At 34.0% G+C, this 25,267-nt stretch overlaps 1 long non-coding RNA gene across 1 annotated transcript in view; it reads right to left on the bottom strand.

The window, feature by feature from the left end:
• The window catches only part of LOC149702781 (uncharacterized), a 53,644-nt gene extending 33,886 nt beyond the window's left edge, over nt 1-19,758 (bottom strand). The window contains exon 1 of the long non-coding RNA XR_016381856.1: nt 18,813-19,758. This is a non-coding gene — a long non-coding RNA (uncharacterized LOC149702781). The remainder of the gene's footprint in view (nt 1-18,812) is intronic.
• Nucleotides 19,759-25,267: the final 5,509 nt, after the last annotated feature.

Consider the following 25,267-nt stretch of genomic DNA (forward strand, 5'->3'; position numbering starts at 1 on the left):
AACACGCTATGAAATCGAGGGCTGTGAAAAATTAGATATAATTTTGAAAACAGAAGCTGTTTTCTGCAATAATAAAAGGTGCCCTTATATAACCTTGGACTCTAATGCTTATTGAAGTAATGTCAATTTTGAATACATTATCGTTAGTTTGTTCCTTGAGTAATTAAAACGAAACTAATGAGAACTTCTTAATGAATAATTAGCTTTATGAGAGTTCCTTATAGGTGAAATAATATTTAATGTGAGCACGAGTTTAAACCTAATTGCACACGTGCGCAAGTTAAATTACTATTTAACTATTTAAAGAGGGGCCCATCACTCAGTGTAATTGGTGTATGCTTTGTAGAACCTTTGACAGACTTACTAAAAGCTTTTCGCGTAATCTTTAGATAGACCTTTTCGACTTAAAAAAGAGGGATAGACAACCCTCAGTAACGCGACGTACAAGAGGGTTCATACATTTCCATCTCTGCGTATTCTCATGATAGAAGAACACTACAGCGCAGGCGCCGAAAAGCGAGATGGAAGGCTAAGTTCTACCCCCATGTCTTTCCCTTTTAGTTTCATCGACTTTAACGTAACCCAAACAAAAGAGTGATTAGCCCCTCGTTCTCAAGGTTGCAAAATAGCACGTGTTTAATTATATAGTTTATCCACTGGTCTATAGACATAATGGAAGTGTATGTATGGACTAATTTATATCCTTATTAAATATCACTACCATGCATGCACCGCATCTTATGCCTCTCTGTCTTCCATTTAAATTCCTTGCATCTAATGAATGGACTGGTTACACTTTAGATGTGTGAACAAAACCCTCGATTGCATCCCCCCTCCCCTGAAACGTGGATTATGAATTTTTCTTTTGGTGTATAAAAGTTAGTTCGTGTTAGCTAGGCGTCCATTTCGAAAAATATTAAATGCTAGGTAAGGTAAGGAAGGGGGGATGTGCAGTAAATAGAAATTTTTGGCGAACCGTTAGTTATTCCGGAACTAGGGCAAAGAGTCCTTCCAAAAGGGAAGACGAGAGAGTGAGAGAGATGAAATATATAGTTTCATCCCGATCCTGAATTGCATGAGATTTCAATCTTTTTTGTTGTGGTATTATCAAAATAATCGTATCACCTCTCTGCCCGGCCGTTTCTTGAGAAAAAAAAATAATAATTCGAGGTTTTTACATTTCTAATCACGATTGAGTTTATGCCTTTGAGGTGCCAATTTTAATATATTTTTTATTTTTTTTTATTAATCGGATAATAAAAGGGAAGATGAAATTTACACTTGTTTTATATTTTGAAATATATTGCCTAATTTCAAACACGCTGTTTATAGGGATGGCTTGGGACCTATTTTAGCTTTGAAGGTGCGGTTTTTTATATCAGGGTTTAGATTTTATTTAAGTCTTTTAACTGTTTGTTGTACTGTTAGAATTGCATGCGCAATCGGAATATTTTCTGCAATAAACGAAGCTAAAGTTTAGTGCACTCAGAGCGCAATTTTAAAATAGTACGTTGATTACGTGTACATCTTAGCTTAGCCTGTATGTGTTTCATTAACAGCGCTTAAAATGCAAATTTTCTAGAAAGGCTATCTAATCTAGCGGTTATTGGCGCCCTGCATGCTCTCGTATGGTAATTGGAAAGGAGTAAAATTCAAACTCGTTATTAAGATAAAGCGATAAGCTAAGTTAAATACGGAAACGTAGTTTAATTAATGTATTAATTATAGCCTTAAATTAGAAGAAATAGCTTGCCACTGTAATAGGCCTTATTCGTATTGACAAACAGTCAATTTGAGGAAAATTTTCGTATAAGTCAAATTATTGTCGATATGTAGCATTTAATAATCTTTAAATGTGTACACATAAAACGAAATGGGGGTCAATTATAGTGTGGCCAAAGGCGTTATTGGTTTAATAAAGACTGATGAATTTAAACTTCATTAAAACTTTGTTGCAGAGGCATGGTTTTATGGAATTGAACAACTAAATCGTGAAAATTGAGTAACAACTGATAGCCAATTAATTTGAATCAGATCTTCGCTCTTATATATATGCCGTAAGATTTTTATCTAAGTTTAAATTGCCCATTTTAACAGTTAAAAACCTTATGTATAATTTTAGTCAACATTCAATATTATTTTAAAAGTCTAAATTTCAATCTATATTTCAAAAGGCCCGAAGCATACGCTCTGCACAAAGGAAATCGCAAATTTCAATCCTAAAATAGGAAAATGTATTTGGTGCAACCATTGTATGTCCATTTCGATTAGGCCTAATTTACTCGTGTGTAAAAAGAACGTGTTATAAGAAATCATCTTTTTCGTGCCAATCTCTCTTTATACTGTAGAAACGAGATATTATTTTTCATCGTCTAATTACATTTCTGATTCCGTGGGTTTATCATTTTCGTTATACCCTAGGAGTGAGAGTTAGCCTACGGAGCAATTATTGAAGATGAATGTTATCCGTGAATTGGGAGTGTTAAGGTATTTCTTAATAATTACACATTGGGGATTTATGCTTCCACTTATCGTGCTAAGTGTATTTAACCAGGTTTTTCCCAATCGGAGGAGAATTTTTCATTAGTTACGGATACTTAATTTTCTTGCCCCAATTTTACGTTTTTTGTTTTACCTTGAAAGAGAAAGTATTTCTTTCTTGGTGTTTTTATTTTTTTTTTAGTAAATTGTTAACTTGTAATTATGCATATCAGATCCAATAGAGTTTAGAACCAGATTTTATTCTGAAATTAATTTTATTGCAGAAGGTTACTGTATTTACTGCAAGCTGTTTGTGATAAGTCTTGCATAAATTAAGAAGGATGTTCTTTGAGAGGATTTTGAGTCGAAAATGTAACTTCTATCTCCATTTTGCCACAAGGGACACTGTTTTCGAGTTAAGATTGGTCAAAGTATTTTACGGATGACCCCTTAAATTTAATTAAGAAACTGATTTAGACAATGATTTCTAATTTAATTAAGGGGTCATCCCTAAAACACTCAATTAGCGTTGTCTTTCAGTTTCTTACTTAAGCTCAAGGGGTCATCGGTAAAATTGTTTAATCATAACTTCTGAACGTTGACCCAAACAACAAAAACCCCAAAAAAGTTAAATTTTCGCCTCAAAATGGATTTCCCATAAAACCCTACACTGTTCTATAATTTCCTTTATGGAAAACAATGTATACGTGAATCACACGTCGCCTACACTATCATTACTGCCTCAATTTCGGTTATACAAGTTCTATTTGCTTTGATATTGGTATTAAATCGGAAAATTATATCCGTTTATAGTCGTCTCAATATGATTGCGCTATAAGAGGGTTAAAAATTAAATAAACGCCGAAATAAAAAGCTTAAATTTGAAAGATAATTTATTAGCAGCTAGAGGACCGGTATTTCTTACGATACTGTTATACAATTCTATTCATCTTACAACTAAATTGAACTTTTTGTTGAACTTTAACCGAATCTAAACTCTTCAAATAAATGCATTCAACAGAATATTAATTTATACAGGAATGTGTGCTCCGAGCTCGGCTTTTATTCAATTGAATTACAAGATACTTTCTCGGTATTTTTTCCCCGTTCATGATATATATGTTTATGGAAATGAGCTGAAGCGAGTTAACTTAAAGTTATCATTCATTATAAATAAACTAAGACTCAATTATATTCAAGATATTTAATGCTAAAGGGTTATATGGTTTTATATTTTAGTTTTAGATCTCGAAGAATTTATATTTCCCTGTGCAGTTGTTTGGGTGCTAGTTGGAAATTATGGGAGCTTCATAGCGAAATAGGGACTTAGGTGTTGCAATGATGTTTATGAACACCCTGAAAGGGTAATACAAACGAAGTAAGGTGAGTTTTATGGTAAATTTTGAGTCGAATTTCTATGACCTTTTGACCTTAAGGTCATGGTTTTCAAGCTATGATTGCAGTATTTAACGGAAGACCCCTTATAGTTAAGTGGGGAATATGCAAGGTTCCTAAAGAATAAAATAGCAGGGGAATATGGTAGTATAATTAAGGTCAAGGTTTTCAAGTTATGATTTTAGTGTCACTCTAATGACGTCATCATGGCCCTAGCGTCGTGAACATACGTGTTCACATTCTTGTACAAAGGAGACGGGTTGAGAGAAGTTCACTATGTCGCTTAAAATTGCTTTTACTAACTTTCAATAAGTGATTGGCGCTAGCACGATGATGATATTTGAGAACTTTAGTTGACTCTACTTCTAATGATATTAGATGGATCGTGTGGTTTCTGAAATGAAACGGATATGATCCGCCGATTTCTATGAAACACGACCTAGTGTAAAAGGGTTACGAGTTTGAGTATTTGGACACGCTTTATTATCTGCCTACACGTAATAAGCATTTAAAACGGTTCGAAACCCGATCACGATTTAACCGGACAAGAAAACGTTAAAGATTTACCTATAGAAGAATCGCTTTTGTTTTGACAACATTTCAAAAGATGATGTATGATGTTCTCGATTATGTGTTTATTAGTTTAAAGCTACTGAAGACCGAAGCGTATAGAATAAGAAGACCTAGTCAACCTTAAAGATTGTTTAACGGACTCGTATCTTTAGGTACAGTACATCATGCGTCTAAATGGATGGATAAAGGTTCCTTCAGACTGGAGTAAAATCTTACGTTCCCGTCTGTCGCCTCGTTAATATCGGTTCGGTCGCGTCGGTACGTTTTTAGTCTTACTTTCTGAATGGGCCTTAACTCTCTACAGTATTAATATTCTTTGATATATAATAGGCCTATTGGTTTTCTTTTTGATCCAATTTACATATGTATTATAGCAAAAGTTTATAAGATATGTTCCATAAGTGTAACGCTACCTATACTTAGTAATGCTAGAGACTTACAGCTCGAGCTACTTCGAGAACGACGGAAGTGAGACTTGACTACCCTCGGTTTTGCAGTCAGTTCTTCTTATTTAGTACGTACCAAGTCTTTGATAGCGCCTCACCAGACGTCGCTTTACCTCGAATCTATGACCTACGTCACTTCATGACACGCTCCAGTTTGTAACCAGTGTCAAACTTATGGAACTTATCTTATGAACTTATGATTATAGTATACCATCGGTTAGGTAATACCTTCGTCATAATCCCCTGCGGTCAAATCTTCTACCACCATCGGGCCATCCTTTCTCGTAATTGCAAAAATTGTTGGAAGACATTAGTAGGATGGTCTTTGTAACATCTTGACTTTGATGCGGGAAATACAATACACTTAAATATATGCCGCAATACCAGACATATACCAGTTTTGTTCAATTAAAACATCTCTTAACGCTCTATTTTGACAGGACGTTACCCTGAGGGGTTGGATAGTACACCAAACTTTGTATACTGCGTCGTTCTTTCCAAAATTAACCCTACCCTCACGCCGAAATCGATGATCACTTGGCTTTGGCAATGAATCCAACATGTTTGTTTTATTTCAAAGCTATTAACAAGATTTACCCCATATTTATATTATTTTTTAATGATCACCTATTTCTATAAATTCCATTGTGATTTCAATCTATTCAAAATCATGATAAAATTTTTTCATTTCAATTATTTGAAGATTTATGTGCTTTTTAGCAGATTTCGATGGTTTTCAAGTGAGGACCGTTGATTTTAATGATTTTAAAACGATAACCATGCTACTCAGTTGATTTGAAATTATTTTGCAATCATAAACATGCTTCTTTGCTGATTTAACCGAAGATTTCCAAATTGTTAGAAAGATTTCACAACTCTTTAATCGGTCTAACTTCAATGTTCAAAAATGTTGTGATTTTCTACTGTTTCAGAATAAATAACTAATTTGCATATCAGTCTTCAATCATGAATAATTCTAAAGAATCTAGCAATTTTCTAGATATTTCCTGCATTTCCTTAAATCCATTGATTACCGTATTATATTGTGAAACGTTTCCAATCATTTATGCACCTGAGTACGCAACCCCTCGGTTGATTCCTTGAGAATATTTCAAGCTTTTCTTTTCCAAATCCACTCCTCCTTATAGACAACTAAGACTAGACAAGACAACGTTATGTTGTAAGTAACAGTATTAAATAGGATGGGAAGCCCTCATTTCCTTGGGATCTTTAACTTCGGGGCATTTTGTTTTATTAAAATGTCTTCCCCTCCACCCCCTCTAATGGTATATCGGCCACTTTAGTTGTTTTTAATTGGATCTTTTTCTCTTCTTATTCGTTGCAAAACACTTTCTCGCTTGTTTCATTCTCATCGTGATGTCTCGTTTTATGAACGTTTACAAATAGGACATTGGGTCGAACTTTTGCTTTCGATTCGATACGCCACGAGATAGATCTAGGGTGATTTGGGAAATTTTAATTAAATGTTGCTTTTAATTAAGGCCAGAAGCCCACTAATATTGTGATCAATGTCTGACAATAACTTGTAAAAAGGATGAAAACGAAAGTTGATGAACAATGAGGTTTTGAAATGATTTGATGTTTTTGCAAGGTTTTATTAGCAATACCAGGAATGCATACAGCTAATTGGAATCGTTGTGTTGCTATTTTCTGTACGTATCTAGGACTGTGGATTTTGTGGGAGGAGCTAAACTAAACATTATGCATGACGCATTTTACCTAGTGCATAATTTATCTCCCTGCGCTTTGAACTTTGTGTTTGCGTCTGACCTCGTGTTGCTCCCAGACAATGAAATCACATTTAGAAAGACGTCAGAATTATGACGCGCAAGGGATAGTACTTAAGACACGCCCACAAAACCCGCATAGAAATTAACATGGAACATACGTGGACACAATGATTTCTATTAGCTGTATGAATTCCTTTGAAATGCCTAGAAAGTATAATAGCATCATTAAAGGTTGGGTGAAGAAAAAAAAACCGTTTCCATGGAAAGTAAGGGAATTAAAAATTCACCAAAACGTTCAAAGAATGTAGGGAAATTTAAAAATAGACCAAAACATTCAAGGAAAGTCATGGAATTTGATATTAGTGCAGAAATTATCATGGGTTTTACTAAAATGAAATAAGCGTTGAATTTTACTGAATGTTTTGAAATGATAGTTTTGGTTTAGTTCACTTTTTGCATTTTTAGAAATATGAAAAATCGTTTGATTTTCGAAGTCTATAGGGCTCTGGGCTATATTTGATTTTTCATTTCTTTTGTAATTATGAACTGTCTCATTGTTCTGTTGAAAGTGACAAACTCGCTCTATTGTTTTGTAACTTATTTTAAAAACATACGTACAGTCCAAGGTGTAGTGGTTTTTGAGATATTTTTAGCTAAAGAATATCGAGGAAAAAATACGTATCGATCATTAAAATGGGATTTTTCTTTTTTTTTTTTCATAAATTTTTTATGAATGTTTTAAGGATATATACATAGCCTGAATTTCTATTTGTATGAATTTTAATTATATTCGAAACCTGATAACGAGTTTACAAATACGCAAATTTTAAAAGTCTTATATGAAATACCTTAACCCAAAGCTCTCAAAATATGATAGGTCTATAGTGAAGCCGTCTTTCGTAATTATTTGCATTTATTCAAATTTATTATTTAGTTATCAGTTTGAGAATTTTGGAAATATATGTTTTGGAAAACTTTTAACTTCCAAAACGAAAGAAATAGTTTATATTTAAATCAATCAATTCGTATTCTGATCTCTACTTGAAGAAATGAGCCAATTGAATCTCGCCATAAATATTTATATACATCTTAAATTCAGGTTTGTCACAAACAGATCTTTACAATGTCTGAAATTACAACAAAATATTATCAAAGTTGATCAAGTCAACTCTGTTACTTTTGACCCCTAGAAAAATCCCTTCATTTCAATAATAGCACCAGACCAATTAATATACTATCCATTTTAATTAAATACTAATTAAAATTGATTATTCAATATTAGAAAACTTAATATTTGTATATGAGATAACTTCAAATTAATTTATTTTGATTTTAATAACATTTGTAAAGTCAGAAGGCCAAAAAAACTCGAAAGCTTTGAATAATTTAAAATTCAATTACTTCAAATCAAACATCTAGTTGAAGTCATTTAAATCAGACCTACTAACTCGTTACCGCTCTATAATTACAACAATTTAAATATTGATTGAAAAATTAAATAAATCGTGTAATAACTACAACCTGTAAATCACGACAGGAAGTGTTTATGGTTCAAACTTAGCTTAATCATAATCCATCATCATTTTAAAAATCTTTTACTCGAAGAACTTTTAAAGAAAAATCGAAAGATTTACTTTTTTAAGAACGAATTTCTATTAAAAATTCAGAAACGAAATTAAATATTCCATGAAAGTTATCCGTGATTGTCGATTAAATCAATAAAAACCGCGTATAATATTAATACTTCCAACCTTTTTAAGGGGAAAATAGTAAAATAAAATGGTTTCTATTTTTGTCCCCATATATATATGGAAGAAAATAGAAAACAGGTACGCGTTTTGTTATAGGCCAAACAAAGATAACCAAGAAAATTTTAATTTTATTCAAATTCGTGCCACCCTGGTTCGACTCAACCAAGCTAAGGTGAAATTGAACCCATGTTTACGATTTTCTGCCATACGTGACTTAGATTAAGCTAAAAAATAACATACACGCGCGTTTATTTCAACTCTCCCATGAATTTGAAAACTTGTTGTGTATGTAGGTATATTGACCAAACATAATATAGAGCTTTCTCATAAGTCTTAGTGTGACGTCACCCATGCTATTTGCATATAGAACCAAAGCAGTACCAAACATAGAATGGATGGAAGCCCGCTGCCAAAGCTAAGCCCCAGACGTTTTACCTATAGGCACTCACGTCACAACTTAGATAGCTCTATTGGTGTAGAATAATTTTTGTCTTGTTTTTGGACGCCATATAGTTTGTTTGGACTGCAAAGACTTCGTCAACAAGTAATTTGTGACGTCAAATGAAAGAACCCTTGAAACATAATCGTTTGTTTGTAAACAGATGCTTAAGCAATTTATCGAAAGTTAATTTGTTCCCAAAATTTGAAAAGTTTCTACTTCTATTAACAGTGCCGGATCAAGACCCTCGGTGGCTCCTACAAGCGTTCGGGGGTCCATTGCGATATGGCAGCTGAGAGCTTAAGGCTGACCATCGGATGCCCCTAGGAACGTGCCTACAGTGTCTAGTGGATAATCCGGCACTGCTTTTTAAGTTAAAACGCTTTAGAATTCATTTGTGCAGCGTTTGGCCCGTTTCAAAAGGGTAAGGGGCGTAGCATCGTCTGCTTCAATAGGGTTGAGAAGGAACATCCGGTCATATAGGGCTTCAACGTTACCAGTCCCGCACCAAAGTCCTTATTGTTTGACGTCATATTTAACGTTTTTGGGTCTACATAATCAATATTCCGTTATGGTGGGAAACATCCCGACCTTTGTCACTCTATCTTTAATTATTAACACCAGAAACAATTGCATAAGTCTCTGTTTGATGACTGAAATTCTTTTTTTATTATTTATAATACAACGCGTTGATTTGAAATAATTCTTAAATATTCTTGGTGGATTTGAATAATTTCATTATACATTTCTATATAAAAATTCTTGGGTTTATAATAAAATTGCAATTACTATTTTGTGGAGAGGATGGAAAGTCATCATCTCATCGTCACGAAAATGTCACTCTATTTTAACACCCTTAGATATTTTTACCTTAGGGTGTGGTCAATATTAATTCTTGGAGGCTTTATAAAGGTTAATTTTATTTTAATACTTTTATTATGTTAATAATATTTATATAAAAAAATAGTAGAAAGATGGCTTCTTTAAAGCCCCGACCGGCCGCTCGCTGCAGTTGCTTAAATAGATTTATAATAGGAAGTACGTGCTGTTTTAAAAAATTAGACCGTGATTTTTCTCCTGTGAACGTGAACTAACTCTGAAGTGATTTTTTTAAGCGGCTTAATATTAGTAACTGATTATTATATTTTATTTTTGTTTGCGGTTTTGTTCTTTTTTTTTATAGATTGGTAGTTTAACCTGCTATTTATTGATAAATTACTTAAAGGGACGGTGAGATTAATGCCAATACCAAATAAATAAAATTGTTTTCTGCTCGGTTGGTATACGGTATAAATTGTTGATATTATTAAAAATATGCCAGAATGCCTTGACCTTCTAAATTTATCGTTTTGCAGAATTCTATGGGTTATGACCTTCTAAAGTGCAGAATGCTATGGGTTATGACCTTCTAAAGTGCAGAATGCTACGGGTTATGACCTTCTAAAGTGCAGAATGCTACGGGTTATGACCTTCTAAAGTGCAGAATGCTACGGGTTATGACCTTCTAAAGTGCAGAATGCTACGGGTTATGACCTTCTAAAGTGCAGAATGCTATGGGTTATGACCTTCTAAAGTGCAGAATGCTATGGGTTATGACCTTCTAAAGTGCAGAATGCTATGGGTTATGACCTTCTAAAGTGCAGAATGCTATGGGTTATGACCTTCTAAAGTGCAGAATGCTATGGGTTATGACCTTCTAAAGTGCAGAACGCTATGGGTTATGACCTTCTAAAGTGCAGAACGCTATGGGTTATGACCTTCTAAAGTGCAGAACGCTATGGGTTATGACCTTCTAAAGTGCAGAACGCTATGGGTTATGACCTTCTAAAGTGCAGAACGCTATGGGTTATGACCTTCTAAAGTGCAGAACGCTATGGGTTATGACCTTCTAAAGTGCAGAACGCTATGGGTTATGACCTTCTAAAGTGCAGAACGCTATGGGTTATGACCTTCTAAAGTGCAGAATGCTATGGGTTATGACCTTCTAAAGTGCAGAATGCTATGGGTTATGACCTTCTAAAGTGCAGAATGCTATGGGTTATGACCTTCTAAAGTGCAGAATGCTATGGGTTATGACCTTCTAAAGTGCAGAATGCTATGGGTTATGACCTTCTAAAGTGCAGAATGCTATGGGTTATGACCTTCTAAAGTGCAGAATGCTATGGGTTATGATATGACCTTCTAAATGGTTGATAATGCAGAATGTTATGGGTTATGTATGTCCTTCTAAATGGTTGATAATGCAGAATGTTATGTGTTATGTATGTCCTTCTAAATGGTTGATAATGCAGAATGTTATGGGTTATGTATGTCCTTCTAAATGGTTGATAATGCAGAATGTTATGGGTTATGTATGTCCTTCTAAATGGTTGATATTGCAGAATGTTATGGGTTATGAGCTTCTAAATGGTTGATATTGCAGAATGTTATGGGTTATAAGCTTCTAAATGGTTGATATTGCAGAATGTTATGGGTTATGAGCCTCTAAATGGTTGATATTGCAGAATGGTATGGTTTATGAGCTTCTAAATGGTTGATATTGCGGAATGGTATGGTTTATGAGCTTCCAAATGGTTGTTAATGCAGAATGTTATGGGTTATGACATTCTAAATGGTTGTTAATGCAGAATGTTATGGGTTATGACATTCTAAATGGTTGTTAATGCAGAATGTTATGGCTGTTATGGATTAGAACCTTCTAAATGGTTGATATGCAGAATGATATGGGTTAGACCCTTCTAAATGGTTGATATGCAGAATGATATGGGTTAGACCCTTCTAAATGGTTGATAATGAAGAATGATATGGGTTAGACCCTTCTAAATGGTTGATATGCAGAATGATATGGGTTAGACCCTTCTAAATGGTTGATATGCAGAATGATATGGGTTAGACCCTTCTAAATGGTTGATATGCAGAATGATATGGGTTAGACCCTTCTAAATGGTTGATAATGAAGAATGATATGGTTTAGACCCTTCTAAATGGTTGATAATGAAGAATGATATGGGTTAAAACCTTCTAAATGGTTGATAATGCAGAATGTTATGATTATGACCTTCTAAATGGTTGATAATGCAGAATGTTATGATTATGACCTTCTAAATGGTTGATAATGCAGAATGTTATGATTATGACCTTCGAAATGGTTGATAATGCAGAATGTTATGATTATGACCTTCGAAATGGTTGATAATGCAGAATGTTATGATTATGACCTTCGAAATGGTTGATAATGCAGAATGTTATGATTATGACCTTCGAAATGGTTGATAATGCAGAATGTTATGATTATGACCTTCGAAATGGTTGATAATGCAGAATGTTATGATTATGACCTTCGAAATGGTTGATAATGCAGAATGTTAACCTTCTAAATGGTTGTTAATGCAGAATGTTATCAATCAGAAGGTAAAAACTTCGGTACGGATCTTGAATATTAGGCTTAGCGTTCGCAATGAGCAATGAACATCACGTGCATTCCTGATGGCGTCATCAGGGTAGCAAAATTATAAATTTATCTCCATATATTTTGTAATACATTCATATTACAAAAGAAATAAATTTCATGAAGTCATTTTACTTGGGATATAAGCTTATTATAACCCAATAGATATTTTAAAACCGAAAATAGCCACTTTAAAAAACCTGTCACTAACCATTTAAACGTAGATCTTATATGGGTTTTGTTATATAATTAAAGGTTTATAAAATATCACTTTCCTTTTAGCAGAGTTTTAAAGAAACTGAGATGTAATTCATTTTTAAATATATATTATTTTAGGCAGGTATTTAGAACCCCCGTTAACTCCGTATCGTAAATTAAGGAATGTAAGGTAAGGTAATTCGTCAAAATGTGAAATATCGTGAGCGTTTCGCATCAGTTGATTTTAACTTCAAAACTTTATAATAACGAGTGGGGCCTTTTCTATTGAAGGAAATAGAAAAACCCAAACGCAATAAAAGCTAACAGTAATTTAATGGCAAAATTTACCCTAAAAATAAAAATAAGTAATTGTGATAAATTTGATAATGACCAAAAATTTAACACATCTTTATTAACTTTTAAATTTGCTACATTTTAAATATTTAATTTTGGAGCCAGTTTCTGGGGAAAAATGTATTTTTTATATTCAATCTGTAATTTCATCATAATTTTGAGTATTTATTTGTTTACTCAGTTACGCTAGCGTACTAAATTGTACGTGGTGTTTATTTATTGTTTTTTTTTAATTATCAGATGATACATAAAATTCGAGGTTATATTATGGCACAAACAATACTCATTTATTTTTTTATCGGTGTAAATATTTATTTATTTATTTGAGCAATTTCCATTGTTGGGTAACAACATTCCATTGCCATTACAATTTCATTACAAGTTCAATTATGGGTTCGATTGTATTTAGGATCAGATTAGAAGGACCCCAGCTTGGAAATACATCAATAGAAGTCATAATTCAATAATTACTAATAACCTATAGTTTCTCAATAATTTTTGGTTTTTGGTTTTTGTTAAATCACGAATTAGGTGAGAGCTTTAAGTTGCTCGGATTCGCATAAAAATATTATTACATGCGTGAAACAAAGAAGTATCTGGTTGAATTCTGGTTTAATAAAATGTATTTTTTAATATCTTGCCCAAGGGAATCTAGAAATTAGAAAGAAAGGAATGCATTCATATTGTTCTTTATCTTTGAGGTATTCTTAAATATTTTAATGGAATATTGGTACCAGTTTTGATACGCTAAGCTTATTTTTAAATGGGAACATATTTAAAGGGGTAGTAGCACCTAAAAACTATTTCACGATAAAACCGTTTAAAATCCGTTTGAAAGCTCCTTTTGGTCTGTTTTTCTTTGTAAACGCTACAGGTGTCATCACGTGATGAATCAGGGGAAGGAAATAAGGTTTAGTTGAGGGGTGAAGAAAGGGGTGTTGTGGTGAAGTCACTTCCGGCGGACACGGGGCAGTCTGGATCTAGAGGGTATCGGATCGTAGACATGTGAAAGCCAATACTCTCAAATTTTGTCGCCAAAAAGCTCTGTTTGGTTTAGTTTATTTAATTAATCTTAGAAATTATAGTAGAGTTATAGCAGACGACGTTTTGAATTTTGGTTGATTCCCGAACTCATGACGTTATTTCCTGGCCCTCGGTCATGAGACTCGTTTTGGCAAATTGGCGTGTTTTAGATGATCAGAGTCTCTGATTGGTTCGATAACACGTTTCGTCATTGGCTAAGTAGGGCTAGATCGCTTCCACTAAAAGCGTTACGTCACATGCAAAAATTTTGATGTAATTTTTTTTTTCAAAACTTAAATAACACATGGTTAGATTTGAGACATGCTACTACACCTTTAAGGAAGCTAAAATATAATTAAAAACGCTTCTTGAATGCTTAATTTTAATATTTAGGCAGAGGAAAATATTGAAAGTCTTCGCGCATTTTAATATCCACTAAATGAAAGTGGTTTTGAGAGGGAATTTTGATTTTTAAATTTGGGATTAATATTTTTGTTTTCGCTCTTAAACATTATTTTTATATCATTTGGTTTAATTTTGTCTAAGGAAATATTGGGATTACTTAGGTATACTTGTGAAGTAGAAAATTCAATTAAGAAAACTTAAGAAAAGATTTAATTAAAAGTTTTGTTTTAAATCTCATTAACATATAAATTATAAATGGTTTTTCTGGTTCATTTCGTGATACGAACATTTCAACCTAATTTAAAAGACCGGTGACTCTTCTAAATCGTTACTTTCAACCACCTGGGTTTTAAAAAAAATTATTAATTTTTAAACTTAAATGCACGTATTTAGTAGGTATTTCATCTTTAACCGAATTTCACGACTAAACCGAGAAAATCCAGTTCTTATTCATCATTTTGTTAATTAAACTTCTCGAAGAATCTTTAATTTGGTTTAAAAGTTTAAGTAAACAGAGAAAAACGAGAATATATATTTTAACAAAGTAATATTTAAAATAAAAATGCTAAATTAACATTAAAAAACGTGAGCTGAAATTAAATTATTAGATTATTATTTGAAGACGTCCTTCATGGGAAAATTTTAATTTTAATTTTAACAATTGACAGTTTGGTATTATTAAGAATTAGAATTTTTAAAATATATTGCTTTATAACAATGTGACTTTGAAGATTTAAAATTTTTAGTTATGAATATTCATTCATTAAAATTTAGAGGATAGTTGATATCAGCCTTTGAAAGCGCGTTAAAAATTTTATTATATTCACACCGTTGAATTTAATTGAAATGGATTAAGTAGACGTTATGAAATCGAAATAAGTTAATATTGCTTCAGTATTCGTATAGTTTCGCTCCTTGTTGCACATTTTTGAGTCAGTTATTTAAGGAATACATAGAGTTAATAGGAATAATTGTGCTTGCATATCTTCCATGTTAATTTCTATGCGGGTTTTGTGGACTGGACTTGAGAACTTACTATCCATCACGCCTCGTAATTATGACGTTTTTCTAACCGTGATTCCATTGCTTGGTTAGAAGAAACTGAAATGAATAGCAGTTATATTTAATGGATCATCCCTTAAAAACTTCAAACATAAATTGGAAACGTTATCCCTTACAACAAAATTTCATAGAACATATTCGACTCAAAATTGCCCAGAGAAAATCACCCTAAATTTTGCCAGACTTGCAGGAAACACCCTGTACTTAAGGGATCATCCGTAAAAAACTCCAAACATAAATTAAAAACCATGTCCCTCAGGGAAAAATGTGATAGAACATTTTCGACTCAAAACCGCTTAAAGAAAATCCCCCTTAATTTGTGCCAGACTTACCAGAAACACCCTGTATTTAAGGGATCATCCGTAAAACAATACAAACATAACTTGAAAACTATGTCCCTTAGGGTAAAGTCAAAGTGTCACAGAACATTTTTGACTCAAAATCGCTTAAAGAACACACCCCCTATAATTTCTACCAGACCTTTAATTAAGAAACACCCTGGATAATAGTTTTATGTACTTCATTTTCAGCTACTTTTAGACAAAACTATTAAAAATGACTTGCCCTTGAGGAAAGGTGAAAACTAAATATCTTTCCGCTACGGAATTTTTAGAAGAATCGTTATAATTAACACAATGCCTTAATTAGAGCCCCCATTTTCCTACAGCCATAAATAATGATTGTGCCGACACAATTTTTTTGTCATTTTTAATTTAATTGCTTCGAACTAGAGTCATTCTAACGGTGTTTTTGAGCATCATTGTGTGAAGATGTGCATGGCCTTTGGTTTTACTGGCAAGGTCATAACTACATGGTTATACACTGGATTTGGGTCGATATTTGCATAAATAAAGTCAGAAATTGAAATATACCGCACCTTAATGTTAAGGTTACTCGAGCTTGATGCTTCATCAAGTATTGGATTAATCAGGAAAACATAGAAGCGACTCAGGGAATGTTTATGGTGCTCAGAGGTCTTTGCAGGAATAAAACTTCACCATGTGTAATTCTGACTATGACGCTTTTGGTAAATAAATATGATAAAAGCTAGTCCCACACTTTTAAGTGTAACCGCAATTACAGCAGAATAAACATTCTCTGTGCCACCTCTATAATTTCCTGATATAATACATTTCTTTTAATATAAACCTTAATATTTTGACCTTTATTAAAATTAAATATTATAAGGAAAAAATCAAACTTAAATCGATGAGATTTTTGATCAAATTTAGAATCGGTTTCGTAATCTGAAACCGTTTTTCCTTAAAAATCCTTGGGGGTTAAACGACGTTTTGATTTAAAGAATTTCACCAAAACATAAGATGACTAAACAGGAAATTTATTTCTCCCTTGTACTTCGTGAGATTCGGTAATAACGGGTCAAAACGCTTTTGAAAGATTTTTTTTTTATTATTTTTCGAAAACTATTAAATAGTTTTCATGAAATTTAAAATTCTACTATAAAATCATCACGGTGATAATTTTGCACGAGAGGGCTAACACTCTTTCAAAGTTTTAAATATTTATTAGTTTTAAATTTTATTTATTTCATCAGTACGGAGAATAAAACGTTTTCTAATCACTGCAGAATATTAAGCCCTCTTGATTTACTGCATATGTTCAAGCTCTATTGATCTCCTGCATACATTGAAGCTTTCTTGAATTCGTGCATATATTCTCTTCTTAATCACTGCAGATTTGTAAGCTCTTTTGAATCACTGCAGAATCTAAAGCTATTTCGAATAACTGCAGAATCTGAAGCTGTTTCGAATAACTGCAGAATCTGAAGCTGTTTCGAATCACTGCAGAATCTTAAGCTTTTTCGAATCACTGCAGAATCTTAGGATATTTCGAATCACTGCAGAATCTTAAGCTCTTTTGAATCACTGCAGAATTTCGAATCACTGCAAAATCTAAAGCTATTTCGAATCACTGCAAAATCTAAAGCTATTTCGAATCACTGCAAAATCTAAAGCTATTTCGAATCACTGCAAAATCTAAAGCTATTTCGAATCACTGCAAAATCTAAAGCTATTTCGAATCACTGCAAAATCTAAAGCTATTTCGAATCACTGCAAAATCTAAAGCTATTTCGAATCACTGCAGAATCTTAAGCTAGCTCTTTCGAATCATTGCATAAAAACCATTAGACAAGAGCATTTACGATATTCAATATTTTACTTCTAAATACAATTCTGCCTCAGAATACTTGTAAATCTTGTACTATTTCACAGAGTGTTGGCTCCCTCGAGTTTCGCAAAACGTTCTTAACACCACGCGCCGTAATAACAGCAAAACACCTTTTCTGATTATAGGTTAAGTGTAAAACTGAGTGAAACTAAAATTTTAATAACTGGGGTAGGATACTGGTAAATGTAAGTCATCCAAGTGACCCTCTTGAATCACCTGACCCGAAACCCAGCAAAACTATTTACACCTTTGGACTTTGACGGTAGTGTCAAGTTATGTAGGATTTAGTTGTGTATGTCTTGACAGGGAGCTATTTAATCGGTCTTGAGACGTGTAATACGCCTACATATTTGAAGGTGCAGTTTTTATGAAATCATGGGTTTTGTTTAGAAGCTTTAGAACAGCGTAGGTCTGAGCTCGAGACCTAATTTTAATATTATAATAACAATAATAATAAGTCAAGAAAAAACAATAGACAGGGTTTTAATTGTTAAATTTTTTGTTTATTCGTTGATGCGAAGGGGATTTTTCGGTTTTGCAATATATTGAGATGCTTGAGAAATGTTGTTTCTGTTAATTTTTAAAGGGTTTATGAAATGTTATGTAAATATAAGAAATTTTGTAAAGTCTTTACCACCTTGGAAAGAAAACAATTCATTTTTAAATGGGAAGACGAGACGTTTTCGAAAAAGTTATTTGAACTTTTAACCTCTCGCATCTAAGGTACACATCTCAACCTTAGTAGTTTATATTAGTTCATTTTAATTTTAACTTATCTAATCAACTGGAATAGCCAAGGTACAACGCCATCCAATAGCAACCCAACGTCAAAGAGTCAAATGTCATTTGTAATTGTGGTAAAACATTGACTAGAAACAGTGCTTTAATACATGAATTTCATACTCCCTTTAAAATTAGTTCATATTAAAGGGACTGTAAAGAAGGCATCGGCGGATGGATAAAAATTATTTGAAATACGTCAGAGGCACGTGACCAAGGAGAGGCGTGGTTCAAAGAAGCTTAGTTCGTTTTATTTCGAAAACTACCACTTCATGGAATTGGCGCTGCAATCTCGCGAAAAACAAGAACTAGATGTCCAGTGCCACTCCATGAGGAGCCTTTTTATCTTGGCATCACGTGATGTCTATGACGTACTTCAAATAATTTTTACCCACCCACCGATGAATTCTTTGCAGTCCCTTTAATTACTATAAAATTATATTTCCCCAAAATTTCCCAAATATTTACTTAATCGTACCTAAATTAATCAATTTTTAAATTAATTGTACCTGTTACCAGGGATAGATAGACTTTTTTAAGACGGAATTCCCAACGGTTAATATTTACTTCAGTCCGACTCATAGACGAGTACATAGCCCCTTCCTTCAACACGTAACCAAAAAATTAAATTTTCTTATTGGCTCACTAAAACTACGTATTGGTGACGTTGCTGACAAGGAGGGCCAATAATACGTAATTCCTGTTTACATCTGTCGCTATGACTACGACCCCTCTTGCGTTGTACCAGAGCCCACTCGATCCGCGCTCCCGGACGCTGCGCTGCTCGCGCTATATAGCGCGAGCAGCTTACGTCGTGATGCGCGTGATCGAGTGGGCTATGGTTGTACAGAAAAGCATCTTTACAGGGGTTCAAAATGAAGCTGTCTAAAAGCAAGGGCACGGAAATTATTCGGGAATTGTTTTTAATAGCAATTAAGAGGTAGGGAATTTATTGCCGGTGTTTTGGATTTGGAGTACATCTGTAAAGGGTGAAAAGTGTTCGCTAATTCTTTCTAAAGCCAATCATGTCTACTATCCTCATAATTTTGTAAGCGAATTTGATGAAGTTAACCAAGGCTTAGTGAATGGCCAGGAGTTTTGTGAGCTTAGTGTTTTGTTAAAACCTGTTCGTGTTGTAATATCTATGAAGGCTTTTAAAGCATCACTACAACTTCATCAAAGAGAAATAAATCGTATTTCAAAATGTGTTTTGATTTCAAGCCCTATGTCTTGTGTTACTTCCATTTTTAAACAATGTTCTTTCAAAAATTACAATCGGAGCCCAATCCATTCCAACTTGGCAGACGACGTTTATTTGACCCGGATATACATACAACGCCATAATGAAAATAAGACCCGCCTCTTCTTTCATACCCCCCCGTCACGGGTAAGGGGGTCGTGGACTAGGACGCGCACCCGAATAACCCTGTTACCCATTCCGTCTTAAAAAAGTCTATCTATCCCTGCTGTTACCCTTCCTTATCATTCATAGTTAACTTTCAATTTCAATCATAACTCTACGTTGCTACATAAAATAATTAAATAAACCAGTTTCCCATATAAAATATTTCCTTAGGTAGGCGGGTTTACCTGCAATAATTGCTAGTATTAGTAGCATGGCATCTTGTAACATTGCTTTAAATTACAATTTTCGCAAAGTAATTCTACACTTAAAAGTGGGTTACTAAAACACCCTTTACTTTCAAAATTAAACATATATACGCTGGCAATCAATCAATTTTATATGGTCAAGATGCTTAAGACGCCTCGGTAATCTGGCATCTAACGCAAACGTTATGATTGAGTGTAAGCAAGAAGTGATATCTAGTTTATTAGGGAGAAGGTATAAATTCGCCACTTTTCCAGCTTTATCTCCAGGCCAAACGTAGGTCCGGAGTTAATCCCCGCCTCTAAATTACAACCAGCATCTCATTGGTTCTTGAAAACTCACGTCAGCGCGACGCGAATGACGAAAATTACGTATTTTCCGACTGAGGAGAGGCGAAATAGCTCGGCCTCCTTTTATGTTCCCCCTTGTATTTTGAAAGGGGGACTGGGACTATGGCGCGCGAATACTTAGGCATCTTATACCTTCTCCCTAATAAACTAGATATCACTTCTTGGTGTAAGATTAGTTTTTTTTTATGTAAAAAAATGTTTGAGAAGTTAAAATCTAGAGCATAGCACCCATGAAAAGAAATTATTTAAATAATATGTTATTCATATTCGATGTATTTAATCTTGGCAATTCTCCGGAAGCAAACGCGTTGAAGCATAAATAAATACATACATAACAGACTATTTACATGTTTCTTCCGAATGGTGTTTCTTTTCAAAATAAAGAGAGGAAGTATTTCTAGTTTGGTTTAGGAATGTTTCCTCTTTTTTTTAAATGCGCTACTAATCAACAATTATGCTTAAATTGATCATTAATGGATTAATACCTTTGGGGCATATGCTTCTTAAATGACTACCGGTGTTATTATTTTGTTTTTCTCACGATTATTTTAAAAGATATGATGGTAATTATTGAATTGAAATTAGTGTAAAATATTGTGTATATTAATTTTATTTTCAACACCCACTTTTTACTAATCATTAACTATAATTAAATTGGTCATTAATGGATTATTACCTTAGGGGAATATGCTTCTTAAATGACTGCCGATGGTTTATTTTTTTCTCACGATTATTTTAAAAGATATGGTGGTAGTTATTATATTGAAATTAGTTTAAAATATTGTGTATATTAATTATATTTTCAATAACCATATATTTCTCTAATTATTAGAAGCATGGGTAATTAACGAAAGCAATCTAAAATCTATAGAAATTCTTATTTTTAGCAAACCAAATAATATGTAATATTTTAACTAGTTGAAACTTTGTTTATCTAATTACGATAACTTTGGTTTTGAAACCAATTATCTTGAGCACGAAATCTCACCAGTCTCTTTGACTGAAGTCTAGTTCGTGACTTAATTTGAACCATCATTACACGTTACAATGAATTCTTCGGAAATTTTAAACCAACATGCATATACTGTATTATGTTGTTTCAACAATATTGTTTTAAACTCTGTGGGTTGAGAAGTTCCTTTAACAAAATGTTTAGGTAGAAAGACCGGTCTATGTTTTAGCCTATCACGTCTATTTTTAATTTAAATTAAGTTCGTTACATCATCCATATTTAAAAATATTTATTCTAAATTAATCAATCAGCCGAAAATCATCATTTAAAATCTTCCGGTTGACGACCCAAATATTTTCCTAGGATTTGAAAACACGAGGAAAGTGGGATTTTTTACCATCTCCATTGTATCTGTTACTATTTATTATATCTAGAGTATATAGAAGTTGAGTGATCACATTGCGAGCGAGGCTTTTAATAAAACTGTAATACTCAGTATGAGGTATGACATCCATGAATGGATGGTCTTTCTCAAACGGTTCACCCGGAGCCTCCGGTTCACCAATAGTGAGTGAACTTCTCTCTCAAACGGTACACTGGTAGTGCACTTCTGTCTCAAATGGTACACTGCATGGTAGTTCCTATTTCTCACGACAGCTGCCTACCAAGAATTTAATATGAACTTTACTTCTGCGCAAGTTTATTACTTGAGTTCATCACACACAAGGAACACCATGTATGCCAAACACTCAATTTTTATCTACTTTTGATTATATTTAAACTACACTGGAGCCCATCATATTTCTCGCTTTCTCTTTTAGTGAGAACAATGAGTTTTATCTCGAGACAAAAACAAGTAGAAAAGCTGAGAAGTATTATATACGGGAAGAACCCTCGGAGATATCGCCTCCAGCTGTCTGCTATCGTTTTTAGCCATATCGTAGTATACGATAGGCTCTTAGTTTGACCCGAGCCGTAGTAACAGTAGTAACAGTAGTGGCCGGGGTTGTCGCTTCGTTATCGTCAGATTTTAGCTTAAAAGGAACTTTATATTACCATAACCCACCCATAGGGGTTACTGGGCTCGGTTAGAGATTTAATTATAATTAAAATTTTTTCAGGTCAGACCCGGGAATCGAACCCGGGTCTCTGGCGCAATGGGCAGATATTCTACCAACTGAACCATAGAGAGTTGATAGAAACCTTGAGTTTTTTATTATTTATTCTTATCTCTAAAATGTCGGGTTGATGTGGGGTGGGGTACCTCTTAATCTGTGGGGTCGGAAACTTTTCAATTTTTATCTGTGGGGTCGGATACTTATGAATTTGTATGTTTGGGGGTTTTATAATTATTTTCTTTTTATGTATGTGCTAATTAAATAGATAACGATTTTCCCCGTTTGCTACCGCGCTCCTCACGTGTTTCGTTCTCGTTCGGTAGCCATCGTCAACTATGTTATGTTTGACTGGAACGTTTTGGCGGTTAATTCAAATGTGGGTTTAGATAGAGCTAACATAGTGTTAAATGAGCGTTATGCGTTTGATCATTTTAGCATTGCTAAAGGTAATTCGAGGGGATAATCACTAAAATGCGTAATCACTATAACTAAACTATCTCTTTCAAAAGTTTCTGGGCATAAGTCCTTGTTAGAAATTTATAAGATGCGATAAGTGTGCATCGGCATAAGTCTATGTTGTAAACTCATCGAGGGGATTATCACTAAAAACTATCTGTTCTTCGATTCGCCGGAATATTAGAATTACAGTAAATTTATACGGTTATAATTTAATCACTGTTTAGAGTAGGGAATCGAGGGGCTATTCACTTTGATTTTATGCACGGTAAATCATTTAAGCATTGAAAAAGATAGCGCTATTCAATCATTAGGGTAAGTTATAGAGGGGTTATCCACTCATTAGGGTAGGGTATAGAGGAGCTATTCACTCGTACGATATGGCTACTATTACGAGCCCTTGGGCCGTCTTGTTTTACATCATAATTGTAGACGCCTAGGGGGTTTTAACCTACAATTTATGACTTGGTATTTTGATCCCATCCCGAAGCAGTCGAGGTTAAAGTGTATAGAGAACGAGTTTAGTTTCTTAGAAGTCTGATGTACCCACTGACAAAGATACTTCTTTTTGGTTCCTGATTACCAATGTAACGATTTTTTCATTAGAGAAGCACGGTGTACATATTTTACCGCAGTATAATAACACGCTAGTATTTGATAATCCTTGAAAATGAAAGCAGGGGTTTCTTGGTCATTAATATATCTCGTGCGTTGTTGTTCAACTAACTTAACAAAGGCATTGATCGCAATGAGTTGGCAATTCGATTTAAGGCATGTTCAATCCGTTATGTTACTGTAGGGGCGTGTCAAGAACTATATTTTCCCTGGAGTAGTGATTGGGCAATTTCACGTGACTAAGCGTGGATCCACTTGGAGGATAGTTACAACGGAAATGCCAATGGACTTATAATGCAACGAAATTCACGCATGCCCAGTAGATGGAAGATAAGCTTGATATAAGTGCAGCCCCTATATTATGGGTTGTGCATTTACTTAACTATATTTTTGTAATTTGGATCTCTGTTTTCTCCTTTGAAAACATGTATTGTAGTTTTAGATCGGCTGTTTGTTCCTAAATTAGTTCGATTTCCTAACATTGGTCAAATGAGAAAGTCCACTACTGTTGTCAACAAATCGGTCGGATAGTTTGATATCCGTTGATTGGTCCACCTTATCCTAATGCAATTACAAAATCAAATCAAACTTAATAGTTCATTTCAAACACAGAACTGTTTTTCTTCCCTAACGTTTGAACTTCATATAAATCATAGCAAGATAATCTCTGGAGTTGCTCAAAATTCTTATGACAATAGGACACTCTATATCCATCGAACTTTAAGAGAATTAAAATCCACGTAGGATGAAAGGATCCATACAGATTTCATCAGAAGTCCATTAAATTAGCCTAGGAAGTAACCAAAAGCGGGGTTTGGAACTCCCCTCTCTTGTGTAGCAATACTGAAGAAGGGCGACACATCCGCCACCTCGCGATAATTTTTCTCAGATCTCCGGTTTAGGTGCGACTCGTACGCCAAAATTTGCCCTATCGAGAGAGAAAAAACTACTGGCCGAAAACGCCCCCTTCCACTGTAAAACCGAGCCCGCTTTAGCATAGGAGAAGGGATGGGGGGTGTGAATTTTGGAACAGTCAAGGTCATTCAGTTTTTTATGACTCTTCATAAACCTATTGAAAAAAAAACTTTTTAAAGGGAGGGTGAAGTAGAAAATCAAGTGATTTTTTATCGATTCCTCTACTATTTACAAGACCAGTCTGCATAGTCAAACATTCAGGAAATACTTCCGAATTATTTTAAAATTCAAATTAGGTTCAGATTTAAAAGATAATTTTAAATAAGGACGTCCGACCAATCGCGTAACCCCCTGCCTTTTCATAATTAGTAGAATAATCGATAAAAAAACCACTTGATTTTCTATTTCACCCTCCCTTTAACAACCGTGGCCGTTCCTTTTTTTATTATTTTATAAAGCAAACAATCTACCCTTTAGAAATCCAGCCTTTATGAGCTGAAAAAGTCACGCCCCGCTCACGTCAAGAAAGACTTCCTAGAGAGGAGCTCGAGATTTCTAACTGTGTTAGGAAAGGGGGAAAAATTTAACCCCCTATCCATGGAGTTAGGAGTTTTTATCCCAGCAGAGACGTACGCTATACCAGCCATTGTAATTGTTCACTTCCTAGGCTAATTTAATGGACTTCTGATTTCATGCATGCAACCACATTTTCGTTTATAATCTCTTCGTGTGTTTGGGATTGAACCAGGTTGAGGTTAAAGGTTAGCTTTCACTATCCTTTACATACAACACACTGAGTGTCAGTGGTGTATATGGTCACGTTTTTCTCTCAGGATTATCTAGACGGCGCATCAGTGTTAAAAGGGTAATGGGTGATACGATATAATTTCCATGTCCTTGTCTGTCTTGGGAATTAAGTCCGGGTGTTTCCTTTACGATGAACGTGATATCCTGTA

The sequence above is a fragment of the Phalangium opilio genome, unplaced genomic scaffold (assembly GCF_054372755.1).
Source record: "Phalangium opilio isolate 3A_F unplaced genomic scaffold, DU_Popi_V2 ptg000017l_1, whole genome shotgun sequence".
Taxonomy (NCBI): domain Eukaryota; kingdom Metazoa; phylum Arthropoda; class Arachnida; order Opiliones; family Phalangiidae; genus Phalangium; species Phalangium opilio.